Here is a 20,389-nt window from a genome sequence, read left to right on the forward strand (position 1 = left end):
AGGTGGTGGGGGAGGAGGAGGAGGAGGAGGAGAAGGAGAAGGAGAAGGAGAAGGGGAAGCAGGGACTGGAAGGTTTTCCCCCCTCACCCCCCCCCCCCCCGCGAGCAAGAAGGGTAGGAACTGTGGAGGAGGAGGAGGAGGAGGAGGAGGAGGAGGAGGAGGAGGAGGAGGAGGAGGAGGAGGAGGAGGAGGAGGAGGAGGAGGTGGAGGAGGTGGAGGAGGAGGAAGGAGCCGGGAACTGGAGGACGACGAGGAGGTGCAGGAGGTCGGAGCTGAGCCGGACCCAGAGCGCTGCAGGCTTACGGGATTAAAGTCCCCGGCTGAGCCGGAGCGCTCTGCGAACGGAAGGCAGCAAGAGCCAGAAGCTCTTCCCAGTTCGGTGAGTCCTGGGCTGCTGGGAAAGAACTCGCTACTTTGTAACGGGAGGGAGGGCCGGGGGGAGGGGGTACGAGAGGATACAATGTAGCAGCTCCGGCCAGACCGCTGGGGACTGATCTGGCCGGCGTTCTGCCCCGGCCCGCGGAAGGGGCAGAGGGGCCCCAGTGCTTGGCCGCACACCTCTCGCGGCGGATTACGCTCGGAGACTCGTCGGGAAGGGGGGGCTGGGATCCCCAAACTGGGGCATGGGGGTGGGGTTGGCCGCCCGGCGTCTTCCTAGCCAAGTCCGGTCCCGGGAGGGTGTGGAGGGCGGGGAGAAGGCTGAGGGAGAGTTGCTAGTGGACACCTTTGAGGAGGTGATGCGTGCCGTAAGAGCCCAGCGAGCGTGAGACAGCTCTGTTCGGCGGGGGTGGGGAGGGGGGAGCTGAAGAAGTGTGGAGTGTGGCGGGGGAGGGGGCGGGCATTTTTAGGGAGATCCAGCCGGAGGGCTTTGCCCATACCATGGCTTGTTTCTCAGTTGCTCCGAGCTCCGTGACCCCGAATATGGAGTCCCGAGCTGTTGGCTCCGGGGTGTGGAGACACTAACCCCTGGACTGTTTGCTGCTCCTTGGAATACAGTTTTACTTAGTCAATCCCGGGGCAGCCGGGTCTGAGGTGGGGGAAGTCCCACTGCGCGCCCCCCCCCCCCATAACAGGTGGGGTGGGTGCGGGGGAGGGAGGAAGCTGTGAACCGATTCTCCCCCACCGCACACACACCCCCGGGCCTTGGAGGCGGATCCTGGCCCGGTTGGCTGCACACTTTGGGCGGGGGGGACGGGGGACGCGATACTGGGAGAAGGCCTAGCAGGACGAAGGAGGATCCCGGGGCGTTGGGCTCCCCGCGTTCCCGGCTCCGGGAGTACCTCAGCCGGGCCTGGCCTGGCCACAGTAGCCACCCCCAGGGACCTCGATTGCCATCTCGGCCCCCTGCCGCCGCCGCCTGTGGGGAGGATCTACTCAGCGGGGCAAGGCTTCTTGGCAAGGGCAGTGCCCCGGTGCCAGCCCGCCCCCTCGACCTCCCCGCCTCCTGAAGCCCCGACTCGGGCTCGAGGGTGGCTCTAGCGAGGTGGGTTTGGGGGTACTCGGTGCCAGGGGGCGGGAGCTGCTAGGTTTTCCCACCCGGCTCGGCCTGACGCTGCTTAACTCTTTCCTTCTCACTGCCTTATGCCAATTGCATAAATCCTGCTGAGGGCTGGGGAGGAGCAGGAGGAAACTAGAGGAGGCGGCCAAGGGGGGACCAGATGTTGGCGTGCGTGCAGTCGCGAGCCTTTCGAAGGCTGGCCCGGGGCTTGGAGGATTCGGGAGAGCGAGCTCTTGCCCCGGGAAGGTGGGGCGCAGGGAGTCTGGAGCCGGCCGGCTGACTCGGCTGGCCAGCCTTGAGGCCTGCCTCGAGCTGCTGCTGACGCCTGGGAAGCTGCTCCTCCCCTCAGTCCGCCCCTCTGCTTGGCCTGCGCTTGGGGCAATATATATGCTTGGTTTGCCGCTTGGGGTGGCAAGGGCTTGTCGGGGTGTGGGCCTTCTTGGAATCCTTGCTGCCTCTTCGCCTACCTTGTGGCAGCCTCAGTCGGCTAGTGAGAGAGAACGTTAAGGAGGGAGCTTCGGAGGACCACAGTTTTTCTTTTTTCTTTTTCTCCTCCTCTTCGTGCGCCTCTTCCTCCAGCTTTTGCAGTCTCGGGTGGCCGGGTCATTAGGTCTCCGAGGCGTTCTGGGCCTGGGGGGAGGGGATGGGTCCCTGCTGTCTGGTCAGTCCTTGGATGGGCGCGAGCCAAGGAAAGCCCGGAGATGTTGGTGATTCAGCAGGTGGCAACCTTCCAGCGCTGAAACTGTGCCTTCCTTTGCCTCCTGTGCTATGGCCTGGTGGCATGTCGAGGTGTGGTGGCGGCTGTTGCTGAGGGCTGACAAGGGTGCCCTACTTCAGACACCACTCAGGAAAGGCAACAGGAGCATGTTTTTATCAACATTCCCAGGGGCCTTTGCCTAAAATCAGAGGCGTCAATGCCAGGGCACCAGTCATAGGACTTGGAGCCAGAAGGGATCTTAGAGATCATCTGGTTCTTTGAGGCTAAGTGATTTGATAGCATTTTAGAATTAGAGCTGGAGAGAGGAGCTTAAGGATCATGTGTGGTCAGCACAAGGCCTCTTGCAGCTCAGGAAACTGAGGCTCAAACAGATCCTAGCTTTAGAAAGAACCTTGGACATCACCTACGCCAGCTGCTTCTTTCTAGACTCTGCTGGAAGCCCACCTTCAAGAGGCTTTTCCTGCCCCTCCCCCCATCTTTTCCTCTAAGATTGCCTTCCATTTCCTCAGTTTATCTCGCATTTGCACATCACCGTTGGCATGTTTCCCCCTTTCCTTGATAGCAGAGACCTTGTGGTTGCTTTTCTATCTCTGGTGGTTAGGGCAGTGCCTGGCATACAGTAAATGCTTAATAAATGCTTGTTGACTGACTCAATGACTTGAATTGGAGGCCCAGGAATCAGTGACCTGCCCTGGGACATGCAGTTATAAGTAGCAGTTAAGGCTGACCGCTGGTCCCCGGTGCTTTCAGCTTAGTTAGCTGCTTTACTTCACTCCCACCTGCCCTCAGTCCCAGCTGGCCCAGTACGTTTCTGGGCCCATTTCCTGCTTTGAGAGGCAGGGCCTCTCTAGGGAAGAGAGCAAGGGAAAGGGCAGGTTTTCCTGGGGTCTAGAATCACAGCCAGTCTTCACCTCTCTCTCTACTGCTATGATTTTGATTTGGGACAGGTGAGGAAGGAGTCAAAGTCACTCGTTTCTAGGCAACATGCTGATGGTCTGATGCATTTCTTTTTACGGAATTCAACAAGCGTTTAAGAGGGCAGCTAGGTGCACGTGGGCTTGGAGGCAGGGACATTCACCTTCCCAAGTTCAGATCTGGTCTCTGACACTTCCTAGCTGTGTGACCCTGGGCAAGTCACTTTACCCTGTTTGCCTCCACTTCCTCATTTGTAAATTGAGCTGGAGAGGGAAATGGCAAACCGCTCCACTGTCTTTGCCAAGAAAATTCCCAATGGGGTCCCAAAGAGTCAGACATAACTGAACTACTTTGCTATAAAATCCATAACCAACCAGGCCCTGCCCTCAGGGAGTTTACAGTCTACTGGTCTAATTCTCTTCCCCCTCTTTTCTCTATAGACTTTCCCTTGGTAATCTCAGCTCCCAAGGATTTAATTATCCTCTATGCTGATGATTCTCAGTTCTTCCTAGCCTCGCCTACTCTCTCTGCTGACCTCCAATCTTTTACTGCCTTGTAGACCTCTTAAATTGGGTGTCCAGTTGGCATCTTTCCCCCCAAACCTCCGGCCTTCCCCTTCCCTATTACTATCAGTCCCGTAACCTCAGAGTCATCCTGGACCCCTCACTTTCTTTCACTCCCCCATCTCTAATCTGTTGCCAAGGCCCGTTGCTATCACCTTTACGACATCTCTCTAATATGCCTTCTTCTCTCTTCGGACACCGCCCACCCTGGTGCAGGTTGGCTCTGATCCTCCTGTGCCTGGACTACTGCAGTAGCGGCTGGTGGAATGGGTGGCTGCCTCAAGTCTCTCCCTACCACCAAACTGCTGCAGGTCTGACCTTGTTACACTCTTCCCCATTAAACCCCTATGGCTCTCCATGGCCACCAGGCTCAAATACAAAATGCCCTTTGGCATTTAGAGGCCTTTGTAATCCTGCCCCCTCCTGCCTTTTCAGTCTTCTTCACCTGGCCTCCTGGCTCTTCTACAAACCAGTTCTCATCTCTTGACTCCAGGAATTTTCCTGGATGTTCCCTCCTTAGCTCTGCCACAACCTCCTTGCCTTTCTTTAAGCCCCAGTTAAAAACCCATCTTTTACTAGAAGCCTTCAGGTAGCCCCCTTAATTCTAGTGCTTTCCCTCTATTCATTGTTGCCTGTTTATCCTTTATCATCTAGCTTGCCTTGTACCTGTTTGGGTGTTGTCTCCTTCAGAGGCCATCTTTTGTCTCTTTTTGTATCCCCCCACATTAAGCCCAGTGCCTGGTGCATAATAGGTGCTTCATAACTGTTTATTGATTGATTGGATTGAGCTGTGTTAAAACTGGAGCAGAAACGATTTAATGACAATAGTAGCTAACATTTAGATAGCGCCAGGCTCTGTGCTAAGACCCAATAGCCCAGGGGAGTTGGTGCTCTCATTAACTCCATTTTACAGATGGGAAACTGAGGCAGTCAGGTTCAATTACTTGCCTGGGGTCACATTCAGCTAGTAAGTGTCTGAGGCTGGATTTGAACTTGGGTCTAACAGACAGCAGTTTTCAGATTCAAGTGTATTTCTATCTCATTGATGTTTAGGGGCGATCCCTAGTGAATGTCACTCATAGTCTGTCCCCTCCTCATCTGGGGCAGTTCTTGGTCACATTATTCCTAGCGTCTTTCCTGGGCTTCTGTGAGGGGCTGAAGGAGTCCTGGGGTTGTCTGGCTGTTTTCTCCTCTCTGGGCTACAAGAACCCCCTTCCCCTTTCTGATGAGACATTTAAATTCAGTAAACATCCATTATATGCAAGGTCCTAGGTGGGCTAGGTGTGCCAGGCATAGTGACAAAATGAGCCACCATCTGGACATCTAGTGGCAGCTAGGGGACACAATGGCTAGACCACCAGATCTAGAGTTGGGAAGACCTGGATTCATATTTGGCCTCACTGTGTCTGCCTCTGCCTCAGTTTCCTCTTTGGAAAAATGGGGATGATAGCGCCCACCTCCCAGGGTTGTTGTGAGGATCGAGGGAGACCGTATTAGTTAAGTGTCAGGCCAGTGCCTGGCATACTAATAAATGCTTGATTCTTTCTGTCCTTCACTGCTGTAGTTTACTTGCCCGACTGGAAGTCTTGGCATTGCCCATTGCTACTCAGAATTTGTATTCCTGAAGGATCCTGGCGTTTCACGGTTCACTAGTATACGGTATCACTGGGAGAGCATTTGTGTTGAAAAGATCTTTTTTTTTCCTTTTTTTCTTTTGGACAAACTGGGTGGGAAGGTGCCTTAGAATCTTGGAAGTAGCCCACCAGCCCGTGTGCTTTGGCCAAGACACTTAATCCCTCCCAGCCTTGCTTTTGTCATCTTTAAAATGGTGGCGAAGTAGAGAGAGACCCCTGGACTTGGAATCAAGAAGATTCATCTTCATGAGTTCAAATCTGACTTTAGATGCTTACTAGCTGTACAGGGCCCCAGGCAAGTCATTGAACCTGTCTGCCTCAGTTTGTAAAATGGAGTCACACTGGAGAGGGAAGTGGGAACTACTTTAGTATCTTTGCCAAGAAAACCCTACATGGGGTCATGAAGAGTCAGACACGCCTGAACAACAGTATGGGTAACGGGGAGTCCTGTGCATTCGGACTGCCTAGATCGCAGGCCGTCTGCATCTTTCATGCCTAGCACACAGTAGGGGCTTAATTAATTCTTGTTCTGCTGGATTGAATCACATAAAATAATGAACCCTCAGCTGCTCGGTGGTGAAGGCTCTGGTGACACTGGAGAGAGCCTTTGAGTCCCTGCAAATCTCAGGGTTCCTGTGGACAAGACTAATATAGATGGACGGGCAGATGTCAAATTTTACCTGGGAAATGACTCTTCCCTTTTTGCTAAGTGCCTCCTGTCATTGTCAGAATAATAATTCCAGCCCTTCCCTTGTCTGAAAAGGGTGTGCGCGCACGCGTGCATGTGTGTGTGCGCCACGCACCAAGCCCAGGGAGGGTAGGATAAACAGAACTCACCCTCCAGATAGCTTTGGGGCTGATATTGGCCTTCCTAAAGGGTTGACCAATAAGTAGAAAGTCCCCCTATTAATCAATTAACAAGCATTTTCTGTGCCAGGCCCTGGGGAAGATTATCTACTGGGGAAGTGACTGTAAATGTGCTCCAACTGAGGGAGTGCCCACAGCCTGCTGGTACCATTTCTGTGGGACTTGCTACAGGGCTGCTCCATCCTGCTCCAAAGAAGTCTCTCCCTTTGTTCTCCGACAGCAGGCAGCAGGGCATTGGAGTAGAAACAAGGCTGTATGTATTTGAGTTAGGGGGCCTGGGTTCCAATTCTAGCTTTGATACTTAGTGGCTGGGTGACCATAGGTGGGTATTTTTCATTGCACTTAGTCTCAGTTTTTCTGTCTGTAAAATGGGACTAAGACTCGTGCTACCTACTTCAGAGATGTTATATGTGTATCAGATGAGATTATATCTTTTTTTTTTTTTTTTTTTGGCAGGGCAATGAGGGTTAAGTGACTTGCCCAGGGTCACACAGCTAGTAAGTGTCAAGGGTCTGAGGCCGGATTTGAACTCAGGTCCTCTTGAATTCAGGGCCCGTGCTTTATCCACTGCTCCACCTAGCTGCCCTGAGATAATATCTCTGAAGTGCTTTGCAAACCTCAGAGTGCTCTGTTAAGAAGGATTACAATAAATATTAATTGAGAGAGAGCCTGGTATAGTGGCTAGAGATCTGAGTCTAGTCATGCCTAGTCTCTAACACCTACTGGCTATGTGACCCTGGGCAAGTCACTTGCCCTCCCACTGCCCCTGAGACCTCTCTGAGCTCACTAGCTGAATAGATAGAGGGAGTTTCCTCCCTGACTGTTCTCCGTGCCAGGAAAATCCCAGACCTAGTCCAGTTCCAGTAATAATAAAATATTTAAAAAATATTGATGTGGATAAGAAGACAAGTTATCTGCTAAGTAAGATTTGTAATTATTGACAGACCTGGTAAATATATGCAAAAGTTTCTAGGCATCGAGACAAAGATGGTTTAGAGACAGCTGGGTGGCCTAATGGCCTAGAGTGCTGGGCCTGAGTTCAAATGTGGCCTCAGACACTAATTGTGTGACCCAGCACAAGCCCCTTAGCCTCAGTTTCTTCATCTATAAATCGGGCCTAATAATAGTACCTACTTCCAGGGTTGTGAGGCTCAAATGAGATAATATTTATAGAGCGCTTAGTAGATCCAGGAGCTAGCCGTTTAGCATTCTTTTTTATCTCATTTATTCTGTTCCTGTTTTCTTCCCCGGTTACCTCCTCCCCCCAGCCCCATTCTGGAATCAGAGTTTAGAAAGACCGTAGAGATGATCTTTATTTTTAGAGATTGTTTCTGGTGGGGCTGCATGGTTAGCTTGGGACCTTCCCTTCCCCTTCCCCGTGCCCCCCCTCCCCCACCTAGAGCCCTTTCCACACCACAGTATTTCCAGGGAGGAAAGTCAGAGGATCATGAGACACATTATGAATGCTTTCTCAGTCATTCATTCAACAGGTAAGCCCTGGAGGTACAAAGAAAGGCAAAAACCCGATTCTAGTGTTAGTGGAGGCAGCATGTACACACCTAGGAACATGCAAGATTTATACTGAGGAAACAGGAGGGAATCTGAGATGGGAAGGCACTAGAAGGGGTGGAGGGGGGGCAGGGATGGGAAAAGCTTCCTTGTAGAAAGTGAGACTTGAGGTGATTTCTTGAAGACAGGGAAACTGATGACCCAAATTAGGATCTGAATGAGGTGACTGTGTGAGTGAAGCTGAGGGCATTTAGATCACAGATGAGAAGGTAGCCACAAAATTTGAAAACAGATTGGATATGAGTCACTGAGAGTGATGAGCTGGGGGCTGGGGATGGTTTGCCACAAATTTAGCAACAGTAAAAGGTTATGTATACCTATTTTACATACATATATACCTGGAATTGTATAAAAATTTCTCAGGTGAAAAGGGGTTGTGAGTGGAAAAAGTTTAAGAAGCCCTGGTCTAGTCAAGAAGACTAATTTTTCTGAGTTTAAAGCAGGCCTCAGATACTTATTAATTGTGTGACCCTGGGCAAGTCACTTCACCCTGTTTGCCTCAGTTTCCTCATCTATAAAATGAGCTGGAGAAGGAAATAGCGAACCACCCCAATGTCTTTGCCAAGAAAACCCCAAATGGGGCCATGAAGGGTCAGACACAAATGAATGACTGAACAGCAACAATATTCATCGATCGACCCCATCTGTTTCTTGCATCCTCATTCTTTCCTTCTGTTCTGACTTCTTCTCCTCAGTCCTCCCCTTGTCTTCCTGGGCCCTTCCCTTCTGCCTCCAGACAGGTCCTGTTTGCTAAATCCAATTCTGACCCTCCCCTCCTTGATTTTCTCTGCGTCCTTGGCTCTCTCAAGGCGTTCCTCTTTTCTCCCCGAGCACTCTTGTTCATCTGCTTTGGCTCCATTGAGGAGAAGGTGTTTTAACAGTTCATTTCAGCCCGTTGTAGTCGTGGTTTCTCCGTTGGCGCCACCTGGAAAGGCCAAGGGTGGAGGGGGAGCCCTCTTTGGCGAGCTGTCGCAGAGCTGCAAGCCTGGAGCACACCTTGGAGCACTTTCTGGGGCCTGCCGTGTAGCTGGCTTTCTTTCTAATCTCTTTGGTTCCATCTTGCCATTGGTTTCCTCAGCTCCCCCTGCTCTTGACCCATTCTGGAATCAGAGCTTGGAAGGACCATAGAGATGGAGGAGAATAGCAATAGACAGGTGCATCCCAGGGCTGGTAGAACATGCAGAAGGAAGAGGGCAGAGTAGAAAGAACGCTAGATTGTAGACCCAAGTCCAGAGTTCAGATTCCCAGCTTGGCGGCTTGTGTGCTGTGTGGCCTTGGACCAGTCATTTAACTGGGTTTGTTTTCTCAGCTGTACTGTGGCCTCTGAGGTGCTTCCCAGTTTTCGCACCTGGAATTCCCCTGTAATGATTTGCTAGAACGGAAGCTTTTTGAGGGGAAGGACTCTGGATTTTGGAGCGAGGGGAGTGGGCTTTGGTGTGACTTTGGTGAAGTCCCAGAATCCCTGTGGGTCTTGTTTTTTGTATCTGTAAAAATGGTGGTCGAGTGGCTTTGAGATTCTTTCCAGGTCAGTCTCTCTGATCCTGGGCTCTCTGGTGCCTAGAACATGTCTTTATACATATGAAGTGCTTAATAAGTGTGTGTTGGACTGTAGTGAAAAGCATTGACAGGCCTCCCTAGGCATGGCAGAGCTGAGAACCATCTTCCTGGTACTTGGTGGGTCGCTTAAGTTGTAACAAGTTAGCGAGGAGAATTTCAGGAAATGCTTAGTATTAAAATGCCAGCTTTTCTGGTAAGAGCCAAGCTTGGGTACCTTGATGGCTCAGTGAGCTCATGACCATTCCCTTTGGTGATGCAGATAGCGGCTCAGCCCTGCCTTCCAGGCCCAGCAGCTGCTCACATCTGGGCCCTTTTTTTTTTTAATTAATTTTTTTTTTTGTGGGGCAGTGGGGGTTAAGTGACTTGCCCAGGGTCACACAGTTAGTAAGGGCTAAGTGTCTGAGGGCGGATTTGAACTCAGGAACTCTTGAATCCAAGGCCGGTGCTTTATCCACTGTGCCACCTAGCTGCCCCACATCTGGGCCCTTTTGTAAGTCCTCTCCAGGGGCCACCCAGTGCACTGGGGGCCTCTTCTGGATTTCTTGGCCTTGACATCAAGTGGTTACCAGCAGATCTCGTGGGTGTCCCTCTTGTTCTTCTACTGGCCCATCTCCCCGCTTCCAGCCATGCATCTTCATGTTCTCTGTCTGGCTTCTTATGAGTCATCTTTTGGACTTGGGTGGACCTGCCATGCACCCCTCCATTGATCTGGTCAAGTGGCAAGAGCCCAGTCTCTAGATTCAGCACCTGGATTCAAAGCCCATCTCTAACAACAACAGGCATCATTTATATAGCGATTAAGGTTTGCAAAGTACAAGTGTTATCTCATTTGCTCCTCACAATTACCCTGGGAAGGAGGTGTTATTTTTTATATCCGTTTCACAGATGGAGAAACTGAGGCACTGGGAGTGACTTTCCCAGGGTCACACAGCTAGTCAGCCTCCAAAGCTGAATTTGGACTCAGGTCTTCTTGACTCCAAGTCAAGTTCTCTATACACCGGGACAGCAGCTGACTTCCATAGCTCCCTTTGTGACCTTGAGTTGTCCCATTTCTCTGGACCTCAGTTTTTTCCTCCATAGAATGGGTGGGTTGGACTAGCGTTCCTCTGAGAGCCTCAGCTCTGATCTGTCATTCCATGGTCCTAAGGCACTTACCCTCTTGGGCTTCCGTCTCTAACATCTGAGGGTTGTACTGGTTGTCCTCAGGGCCCTCCCAGCTCCAGAACCCATGAGTCTAGGACAGCAGACTTGATTTGTATTCCATGATTTGCAGACCTACAAAATGTTCAGACAGGCATTTGACTGAGTGGTGAAGGCCCAGGAGCCAGGCCCAGAATTCCCTAGGAAGGTGAGAGGGAGGGTGGAGAGGGGAGAACAGTGGCCTGGATTGGGAAATGATGCCGGGCTTTTAATGACCTCCCCTCCTCACCCCTCAGAAATAAAAGCTTCTCCCTGAAAGAAAAAATCCATATCCTTTGCATTAGTGACTGAGGCAAGAAGGGGTTTGGCTCTCGCAGGGGTATGGCTGTCCCAGGCCTCTGCCTGAGAACTTTGCTGACTTAAGAAATGCCCCATCATGAAGTGAGGCTGATTTCCCACCTGCCCCTTCCAGGGGGAAAGCAGGATCAGGCCTAAGGGAAGGGGGGTGGGGCAGAGGTTGGGATGACCACAGGATTCAGCTGGGCTGGGCTGGGTAGGCCTCAGTCTGGGCTTGGTCCCTGCAGTGGCACCTGCATTTGGAGGAGCCAAAATGGCTGCCTCAGGCCTGCTGCTGATTGGGGGGGTGGGGGGTGAAGCCAAGGCTCCGCCTACTTCTATCTTTGGGGAGGGGCTCTGGATGCTTGTTTTGCATCAGAATTCTTAACTCCTCCTCCCTCTGTACCTGGGAGCTGAGCCCTGAGAAAATCTCTCCAGGCATTAAAGGAGGAAGAAAAGGAAACCTTTAGACAGAAAAATGGCCCTCAGGGCTTGGGGTCCCCCTATGGGTACCCAAGGGCAAAGCTGAGCAAACTTTGGAGTGGCATTCAGAATGGGGGGGGTCATTGGTGAGTGTGGCTCTGAGGACTTTTTGCCAAGGTCAAAGGTTTATTTCAGGAAGAGACAAGTACCATTCCCCTTGGCCCCCACTCTTTTTTTTTTTTTTGCGGGCCAATGAGGGTTAAGTGACCTGTCCAGGGTCACACAACTAGTGTCAAGTGTCTGAGGCCCGATTTGAACTCAGGTCCTCCTGACTCCAGGGCCAGTGCTCTATCCACTGTGCCACCTAGCTGCCTCCCCCCCCTTTTTTAAAAAAAGCCTCCCATCTCTGCACCTGTGTTAATGTGCCATTCCAGAGAACCCCATTGGACAGGGTTTCCTGGAGCTCAGATTCTGGCTTCTGGAGGTCAAGGCTGCTGCAGCCTTGAACAATTGAGCCAGTTAGTGGGGGTGGGGTGGGGGGGGGAGACATGGAGGGTGGAGAGGATGAGGACGGGCTTTGGAGTCAGGAAGCCACCCTGGGTTCGAGTATTGCTTCTGGTGCGCAGTCACTAAACCCCGTAGTGCCCCAGGCCGCCCCAGTTCCACTCAGCCGGGTTCCTGAAGCACTCACTCTGTAAGCTCAGCACATCAGAAGCGCTTCGTAAATGCTTGTGGAGCGACTGATGAGGCCAGAGGAGGAAGGAGAGGTCTCTGCCTAGGAGCTGGTGTTCAGCTGGGTGCAAAATGTTCCCAGATAAGACAAAACAAAACAAAAAGCATTTTTGGGGGTGGGGGAGAGGAGTAGGAGAGTAACAACTATCTTAGGGGAGGGGGAAAGGCCTCCTGGAGGATTCCAAGAGGCGGGGAGAGCAAGAAGACAACCAAAGGCTGGGTCTTTGCATCTGTGGAGGGAGTTCCTGCTTCCTGGAGTTCCCTAGCCTGATGGAATGACCAATCCAGAATGGAAAGGGGTGGGGGGTGGGGAAGTGCTGAGCCAGGTGTCTTGGGGCTGCCTACAGAGAGAGTTAGATCCTGAGCAAGCCAGAGGTGTTGGACTTCCTGGGCTGAGTAGGTGGAGGGGAGGGCGTCAGATATCTGATTGGTGGAAACTGGAGGGACCAAGGGCACTCCTGATACTTCTTCTTGGAGGGTCTGAGGGCCCATAATTTAGCTTTAAGCCCCTGAGTCAATATTGCAGGGGTGTGGATATCAGTCTCAATCTGAGGGCGTCCTGTTACCTCCTGAAGTACCAGGACATCTAGGAAAGGCGGTGGGGGGTGGGAAAGGATTTCTAATTACAATGAGAAACTGGAAAGAACATGTCAGCTTAGCCTTGGTCGTGTGGAAAGTCCCCTCGCCCCTTGTCTCTGTCTTTCCCATTCTCCGGAAGGGGCAGGGGACATTGTGGCCCAAAGTTGGGGGTGATACAGGGACAGGTAGGGCTGAAAGGGGCCACCTACCGGCTTGAGTCTAGGCCATCTGATGAGCTTCCAAAGGTTTTAGCGAAGGGCCCGAAGGATGGGTGGATGTGTCTAAGTTATTAATCACCCATTGTATACTTAGTTCTCTCCTATGATTCAAACCCACAGACATTTATTAAGCACCTACTGTGGACTTGTATTACCAGGAAAATTGAAGATGAGTTTACACCTGACCTTTAAGGAAGTTCCAGTGTCCTGACGGGCTAGGCCTTTGTGACCTTGGGCTCATGGCATCAGACATTTCCGTCTCCCAGGAGCCTAAGTTCATTTTATGTGTGAGCAAGTAGAGGCCTCACACAGCTTGAAACCTTAAAACATGACTCTTTGCACACATTGGTTTCCTCCGTTTGCCGGCCAACAACTCTATCCCTCCCCTCCCCTCCCTCCAGCACCGACTTCCGTGGAGGGTGAGCTCCGCTATTGCTGCCCCTTCCCCCATCCCACTCCTCTCCCCTCCCCCTATTGCCCAGGGCACTAAAGCTGCCGCTCCCAGTTCCTGCCTGGTGGGCTCAGATGTAGATGGTTTAAATACCTTCTAAGCCCATGAAAGAGGAACAGTCACGTGATCCTGGGTATGTAGGGCAGCAGAGGAGTAATCTCTGGCGGCAGGTCCTGGAGCGGAGTTAGGATGCTCAGGGGGGCCTTTCTGGCCTTGACTGCAAACACAGTTAAGTAGAGAGAGTGATGTCACCCACGTTAGTGGGCAGCCTGACCCAGGAGCCCAGAGGGGGCAGGGCTCCTCAGGGAAACCTTGTCTTGTTCCTACAGGCAGCAGACAGCCCTATAAATAGAGTGCTTTGTCTGGTGCTGGGAGGACCTGAGTTCAAATCTAGCCATAGACACTCCCTAGCTGAGTGACATTGAACCTCTGCCTGCCTCAGTTTCTTCATCTGTAAAAGGGGCTAATAATTGGGGTTGTTGTGAGGATGGAATGAGGTACTATTTGTAAAAAGCTCCAGGTAAGTACTAGCCATTGTTGTTATTAACATTGTCACCGTAATTGTCACTGCTCTCCCTGCTCCTGTCTTCTCTCCCTCTGACCTTGTTCTGACGCTAGCTGGCCTCTGGGGTCCCTCCCCGCTCTGGTTCTGTGAATTTGTGTTTCCGGGGTTTTTTTTAGGGGCACAAAGAGCTTTCCTGTCTCTTGTCTCATTGATTCCTTCGGGGAAAATTTCTGTCCAGACAGAGTAAGTGATGTTATCCAGCCCTGGAGTGAGGCCCAGGGATCCCAGCATGTGGGCCCGCAGGGGAACCTCTGAGATCCTCAACATGACTCCCAGACCCAGAAAGAACAACCTCCCTTGGAAAGGCCACTTGCAGTAGAAAATCTACTGGGTTAAAGCTGTCTGGGTAAACCGAGGGCTGGCTTCCCCCTTGCTCTTTTGTGAACCTGGTTGTTTGGAATTCTCCCCGTGGAGCATCCCATGGGACCAAAGTGATGGACATTTTCATAGGCTTTGGGGAGCATAGGATGCCGTGTCTAAAGCCCGTTTAATTGATAGTGCAGTTGAGAAGCCATCCCCATCAAGGATGGTGAGAAGGGACGAGTCATTTACTCTCCTCCCGCCTCAGTTTCTTCATCTGGAAAGGGAAGGGGCTGGAGCAAATGGCTTCTGAGGCGCTAGATTTGTGGGTTGGTCAGGAAGCCGGAGCAAGGGTAAGTCTTGGGCAGTCTGGGGTGTTGAGCAAGACGTCCAGAGACCCTGCTGTCCCCGGTGAGAGCCCACTGACCCATGGGGAACTGGGCCACGCCTTTCCAATCAGCCAGTGACCATTGCCACTACTTTTAGAAAGGGTGGCCTTCCCCCTCCCCAAGTGCTGCCCACCACTGGCAGCCACTTCCCCACTCAGAGTTGTTTCCCTTGATGAGAATGTAAGCCCTCTGAGGCCAGGCCCTCTCCCTGGCATTTGTATCCCTGTATGGCTTTCATTCTTTTAATCCAACAAGTGTTGAGTAAGCCCTGGCCTTGATCCAGACCCTGGGTTGGGTTCTAGGTTTACAAAGACAAATAGAAAGGTAGTTTTCGCCCTCTGGGGAGTCTCCATCCCTCTGGGGCCTTAGTGAATTGTTCCTCCACCGTAATTTGTGCTGGATTGCACCAACGACTTTGAGCATCAGGGAAGGTTACCTAGAAGTGCTGGCCCCTGAGTTGATCCTCACAGGTGAGGAAGGAGCATATTCCACAGGTGGGGGCAGTCTATGGAGAGGTGAGAGGTGCCATACTGAATCTGGAAAAATGGAAGTAAAGGCATTTTTCTGGAATGGGTCTTTAAATGCCAAACTGAAGACTTCATATTCTGTACTAGGGTCAATAGGGAGCAATGGATGGTACTGGAGCAGGTGAGTAATGAAATCAGAGCTAGGCTTTATTCAGGAAGATTATTTTGGTAGCTGTAGGAAGCACAGATTGGGCAGAGGACAGATGAGGCCAGGAGAGGTTGTTGCAATAATCCAGGCAAAGGGTTATGAGGGTCTACATTAGGATGGTGCCGTGTGCGATTTGGGAGAAGGGGATGTATGTGAGAAATGAGACAGGGCTTGGTCACTTCTTGGGTGTGGGACTTAAAGGACAGGGAGGACTTAGGGGGCTGCAGTGTTTGGTGTAGATCTGGATTAAAATTCTACTTCTGCCTCACCTGTGTGACCTTGGACAAGTCATGTCCTCTCCTCTGGCCTCAGTTTCTTCATCTGGAAGTTGAGGGGTTTGAGATGAAGATAGCGTCAAGATTATAGGTTATAGGAAGGATGACGGGGCTCTGGGTAGCAGTGCCCCAGGCTGGCTGGCTGGTTCTTGGAGGGAGGATTGATAGAGTATCTGCCGATGATGCTGGGCTTGTGGGGTGATGGAGCCGCACAGAATGCAAAGGGCTAATGGGCTTGGGATCTGGCTGTCAGAGGAAGTGCCCACATCGATGAAATCATGGCTCTCTCGAAGTATTTATAGGATTTTTAACTATTTATAGCAGGAGCATTTTACTTTGGGAACAACACATAGTAGAGAGCAATGCTGCTGGATTATTAATAATGGAGCAAAGTCCAGAAATAGCATCGTCTGAAGACATCTTTCTCTTTCATGCTGGGCCCTCAGAAGAGGCCAGCTTCAGCAGAGGATGCTGAGCGGCAGCTGTGGCAGGCTGGGAGGCAGCAGGGACTTGGGGGTGGGGCAGGGGAGGTGCAGGATCAAGCCCTTTCTCCAGCCAGTCCAGCCTCTTAGGAGCTGGGATTATAGGAGTGAGGGCGGGAGGGGCCTTAGATACCATCTGGTCCAGTTCCTTTCTTTTACACATGAGGAAACTGAGGCCCGGGGAGGGACAGGGTCTTGCTCAAAGTCACCCAGATGAGAGGGTCAGGGGGTCGTGGATCTAACCTGGAAGGGGTCCTGGGGGCCACCTGGGATAACTCCTCTGATAGGTGAGGATACTTAATGGGGCATATTGATAAATTCAGGCTCAAGGAGGTAACTTTGCCCAGGGTCACCCAAGATGCCAGTGACCGAGGAGGGTCCTGATTCCAAAGCCAGCGTCCATTCCCCTGGACCACACTGCCCATGGGGTTCAAACTCAAATCTTCTAACTCCAGAGCCGGGCTTCTTTGGCGAAGTGGGGTGAAGTTAGTCGACACGCATTTATTAAACGCTCATCTCTCTGTCTCCCTCATAGTGCTTGGCACGCGGGAAATGCTCAAGACGTGTTGGCTAGGAGTAAAAAAATATAACGGAAAGAGCTCTGAGTTCAAATTTGTCATGGGTGACCCCCGGAGAAGTCACTTACTTGCTGCCTGTCGAAGTTTCCTCAGCTGTCAAATGGGAATAAGAACAGCACCTGACTCCCAGGGATGTTGTGAAAGTCAAGTGAGGTTCTATTTGTAAAGCACCTAGCACTGTGCCTGGTACACAGTAGGTGCTTAATGAGTGCTTGTTCCTCATCCCCCCTTCCTGGCTCTTGGAGACAAAACCTGGGTTTGAGTCCTGCCCTGGGTGAACCTGAGGAAGTCACCCCTTCTCTGAACCTCAGTTTCTTCATCTATAAAGTGGGGAGAATGCCTCGGGGTCCCACATCATGAATTCAGAAGAGGTATTGCCTCTAGGGCCCTAGCAAGTGAGGGATGACTGTTGGAGGTAATGAGTTCTGATCCTTCCTTAGGGAGCTGCTTGCTCACCAGACAGTTTCCTTCCCTTCTAAAGGGTGGCTGAGCCTTCGTTCCCTCGGTCCTATTTTCTGAGGAAGATGGAACCCAAGGCCGGTTTCATGACCCTGATATCTGGAAAGCACAGTGAGCCTGGGCTCCTTCAAGGAGGGCGCTTGGATCCTGAACAAGCTTTGTTCCCCCCACTCCGCCTTGGCCTGTTTCCAAATCTTTCTTGGGCTCCTGCTCTAGGGGACTCGGGTTTCAGCAGGGACACGTTCATAATTCTCTGCTCTGGCCGTTGGCCAAACATTATGGGCAGAACTGGCCAATGAAAGCCCATCTGGGGACCTGGGGAGGCCAGCTGGGAGATTCAGCTCTGCTCCAGGCCCAGGCCCCAGCCCCAGGTTCCAGACCCCAGCCCCAACCCCAGGCTCCAGGTTCTAGGTTTTAGTGGTAGGACCCAGGGCCCCGCTCTGCTGACTTCCTCATCCAGTCAGCTCCCCACAAAGGGCCTGTTCTGCTGACATTACTGGGTGGGGACATCCAGAGAGTGGGTGGGGCTGGAGTTCCAGGGACCTTAGACATGGCCCCCCCCCACCCCCCATTTTGCAGATGGGCAGTTCCGCCATGCTGGCCACCATCTGGGTGGAAATTTAGAGGTGTTAGAGCCGAGGGGACTTGAGAGATGTTCTGAGCTGTCTCTTGGAGGCACTTCCCCTTTGAATCTCAGCTCCTTTGTTGGGCATTGGAAGCTCACCTTGAGCTGGCCTGAGCCTTACACTTTATTCCCTCCCTGTACTTTGTGAGAAAGTAATTATTAATAATGAATTTCTAGGAGAAACCCAGCCCTGTTAGTGTTAGCTGCTCTCTCCCCCTCCCCCAGAAACCAGCCTGGGCTGAGCCTTCAGCCTAACAAAAGGAATGCAGATCTACCTTTCCGATTAACTCCGGGAGGAGGCACCCCTAGGCCACCCCCAAGTCAATGGAGCTGAATGATTCTAACCAATTATCTTAGATCAATGTGTGGTGACCTGCCTCCATCAGAAAGAGGACCCTGGGCTCTGGGGGGGTGGCCTTCTTCCCCATGGCTCTTCCTCTCTCTCTTCCTGGGACTCTTACTCCATACCGGGTGTGTAATTACTTAGGCCTGTAACTTCTTGGGAAGTCAGGCAGACATGAGGTCAATACTTTTTTTTTTTTTTAGTGAGGCAATTGGGGTTAAGTGACTTGCCCAGGGTCACACAGCTAGTAAGTGTTAAGTGTCTGAGGCCAGATTTGAACTCAGGTACTCCTGACTCCAAGGCTGGTGCTCTATCCACTGCGCCACCTAGCTGCCCCTATACTTTTTTTTGTTTGTTTTGGCAGGGCAGTGAGGGTTAAGTGACTTGCCCAAGGTCACACATCTAGGAAGTGTCAAGTGTCTGAGGCCAGATTTGTTTTTATTTATTTTTAGTGAGGGAATTGGGGTTAAGTGACTTGCCCAGGGTCACACAGCTAGTAAGTGTTAAGTGTCTGAGCTTAGATTTGAACTCAGGTCCTCCTGACTCCAGGGCCGGTGCTCCATGCACTGTGCCACCTATCTGCCCCTCTGAGGCCGGATTTGAACTCAGGGCCGGTGCTCTATATACTGTACCACCTAGCTGCCCCCGTCAATACTTTATTAATATGTGATCACAATTAATAAGAAATGCTTATTGCCCAAACTGGTGCAGTGGCCATTAGTTTATAAGCAGCAATATTTTAGAAACACAACTTTGGGATCCACCTTGCCGCTTGCTTGCACCCTCTTCCACCTCCCTACCTTTGCTCTGGCTGTTCCCAGGCCCAGCATGCCCTTCTTCCCTGCCCCGGCCTCCAGATACTAGCTGGCCCTGTGCTTCTCTCCTGTGTACTGGTCTGTGTCTGTCGTCTCCCCTGTTAGAATGGAAGTCCCTTGAGCATAGGGAAGGCCTTTGCTTCCTTTTTGTCTCTCAGTACTTGGCACAGTGCCCCACTCCTAGTATGTGTTTGACAAATGCTTGTTGATTAATTGAGAGCTGAGTTTGAATCCCAGCTGACATTTATTTAGCGGTGTGACCTTGGTCAAGTCAAGTGACCTGGGTTGACTGCCAGATGAATAAGAGGGGGCTGAGGGGTGCTGGGGGTGCCCCTGCCCAGCTCTACCGACCTGGGATTCGAGATTGTCCTTGTCTGAGGGCCCCGACCTGTCTTTAGCCTGTAGACGTGGGGCCCTTCAATCATGAACCAGCCTTCCAATTCTTGAATGTGCAGAGCCTCCCAGGGGAGTGGGGGTGGAGGGTCCTGGTCCTGCTGCAGCCCCAGGTGGGCTGGGGCCATGGCCCAAGTTATACAAAAGGAGGGTATTGCAGTCTTGGGGAATGTAGGGAGATCTGCATTTATTAAATCACCTGTTAGGAGAGCATTAACCACATTTAACACAAGCCAAAAACCCCAGCCCCACATGGTCTCTAAGAGAGAGCACTTGGCTCTGAGCAGAGTTCAGAAGTCCTACATTACCTAAAGAGAGAGCTCAGCCTTCCTCACCAAGTGTGTATCCCCAGAATCTGGAGCTCTGCCTTCAATATAGCAAAGATTAAACAAAGAATTGAGTGAAATGACCTGCCCTAAAACATCCGCTGTGTTGGGAAGTGTCCCAGGAAGCTCATGGTCTCTGCATAGCAGAGGGGAAGCTGCCTTCTCATCTCCTTTGGGACCTAGGCCTCAGTTCTTAATGGCTGGGGAGAGCAGCAACCTGGCTCTGTTTCATAACTCGGGGAGTCATTTCATTCTTTCCAGGTGTCTACAAGAAATGCCGCTAGAAACAGTTTGGGGACAAATGGGGCCTTTTCTTTGGTCATTGACCTCCTTGGCACACTTCCTTCTTTACAAAATGTTTTTACTTTCGAGATAGCTATTTCAGACACTCTTCACTTAGGAAGGAGTGGCTGAGAAAGAGGCTGCGACTTAGCCAAAGTCACCCGGTGTCAGAGTTGGGATAGAAAGCCGGCTCTCTTCCCGTTTCAGAAGCCCCTTTCATTTAGCCAGTCAACACAGACATTTGTTGTGTCAGGCACACTTCCTAAAAGAACCCTCCCTTGGAATAAATAAGCATGGCTAAGCGACACAAATCTACACACTGGCTAGGTCTGAAAATGTCTGTCCCATTCTGCACCTGTGGTTACTACTTCTCTATGTGCCAGGCATCACCAAGCAAGGATGCAGTGAGAATTGGACAGCCAAAGTGTGAACGTCAGAGGGTGTGGCCACGGTGGAAGGCAAGGAAGGCAGGAGCCAAAGGTTAGGATGCAGGAAGAGGTGAGCAGAGCTGCTCAAAGTAGAATAAATGTTGTCAGTGATGATGGAAGGAGGTGAGACAGAAGTCAAACTGAATGGAATTTTGGCTGCGGAGTCAGAAGGGGACCTGAGACCAGGAAGGGAGAGGAGCCTGAATTCCACACAAAACGAAAATGCCTCATTGTAAATAATTTGGCCTTCGTGG

The 20,389-nt window shown here is 51.6% G+C and overlaps 1 protein-coding gene across 4 annotated transcripts in view; it reads left to right on the forward strand.

Annotated features, from left to right (window-relative positions):
* The first annotated feature begins 222 nt into the window (after positions 1-222).
* Positions 223-20,389, forward strand: part of LOC122740550 (phosphatidylcholine:ceramide cholinephosphotransferase 1) — a 276,156-nt gene continuing 255,989 nt past the window's right edge. For all 4 annotated transcript variants that reach the window (XM_043982878.1, XM_043982877.1, XM_043982879.1 and 1 more), the window contains exon 1: positions 223-379. The gene's annotated coding sequence lies outside the window, so the exon portion shown is untranslated. The remainder of the gene's footprint in view (positions 380-20,389) is intronic.

The sequence above is a fragment of the Dromiciops gliroides genome, chromosome 2 (genome assembly GCF_019393635.1).
Source record: "Dromiciops gliroides isolate mDroGli1 chromosome 2, mDroGli1.pri, whole genome shotgun sequence".
Lineage (NCBI taxonomy): Eukaryota > Metazoa > Chordata > Mammalia > Microbiotheria > Microbiotheriidae > Dromiciops > Dromiciops gliroides.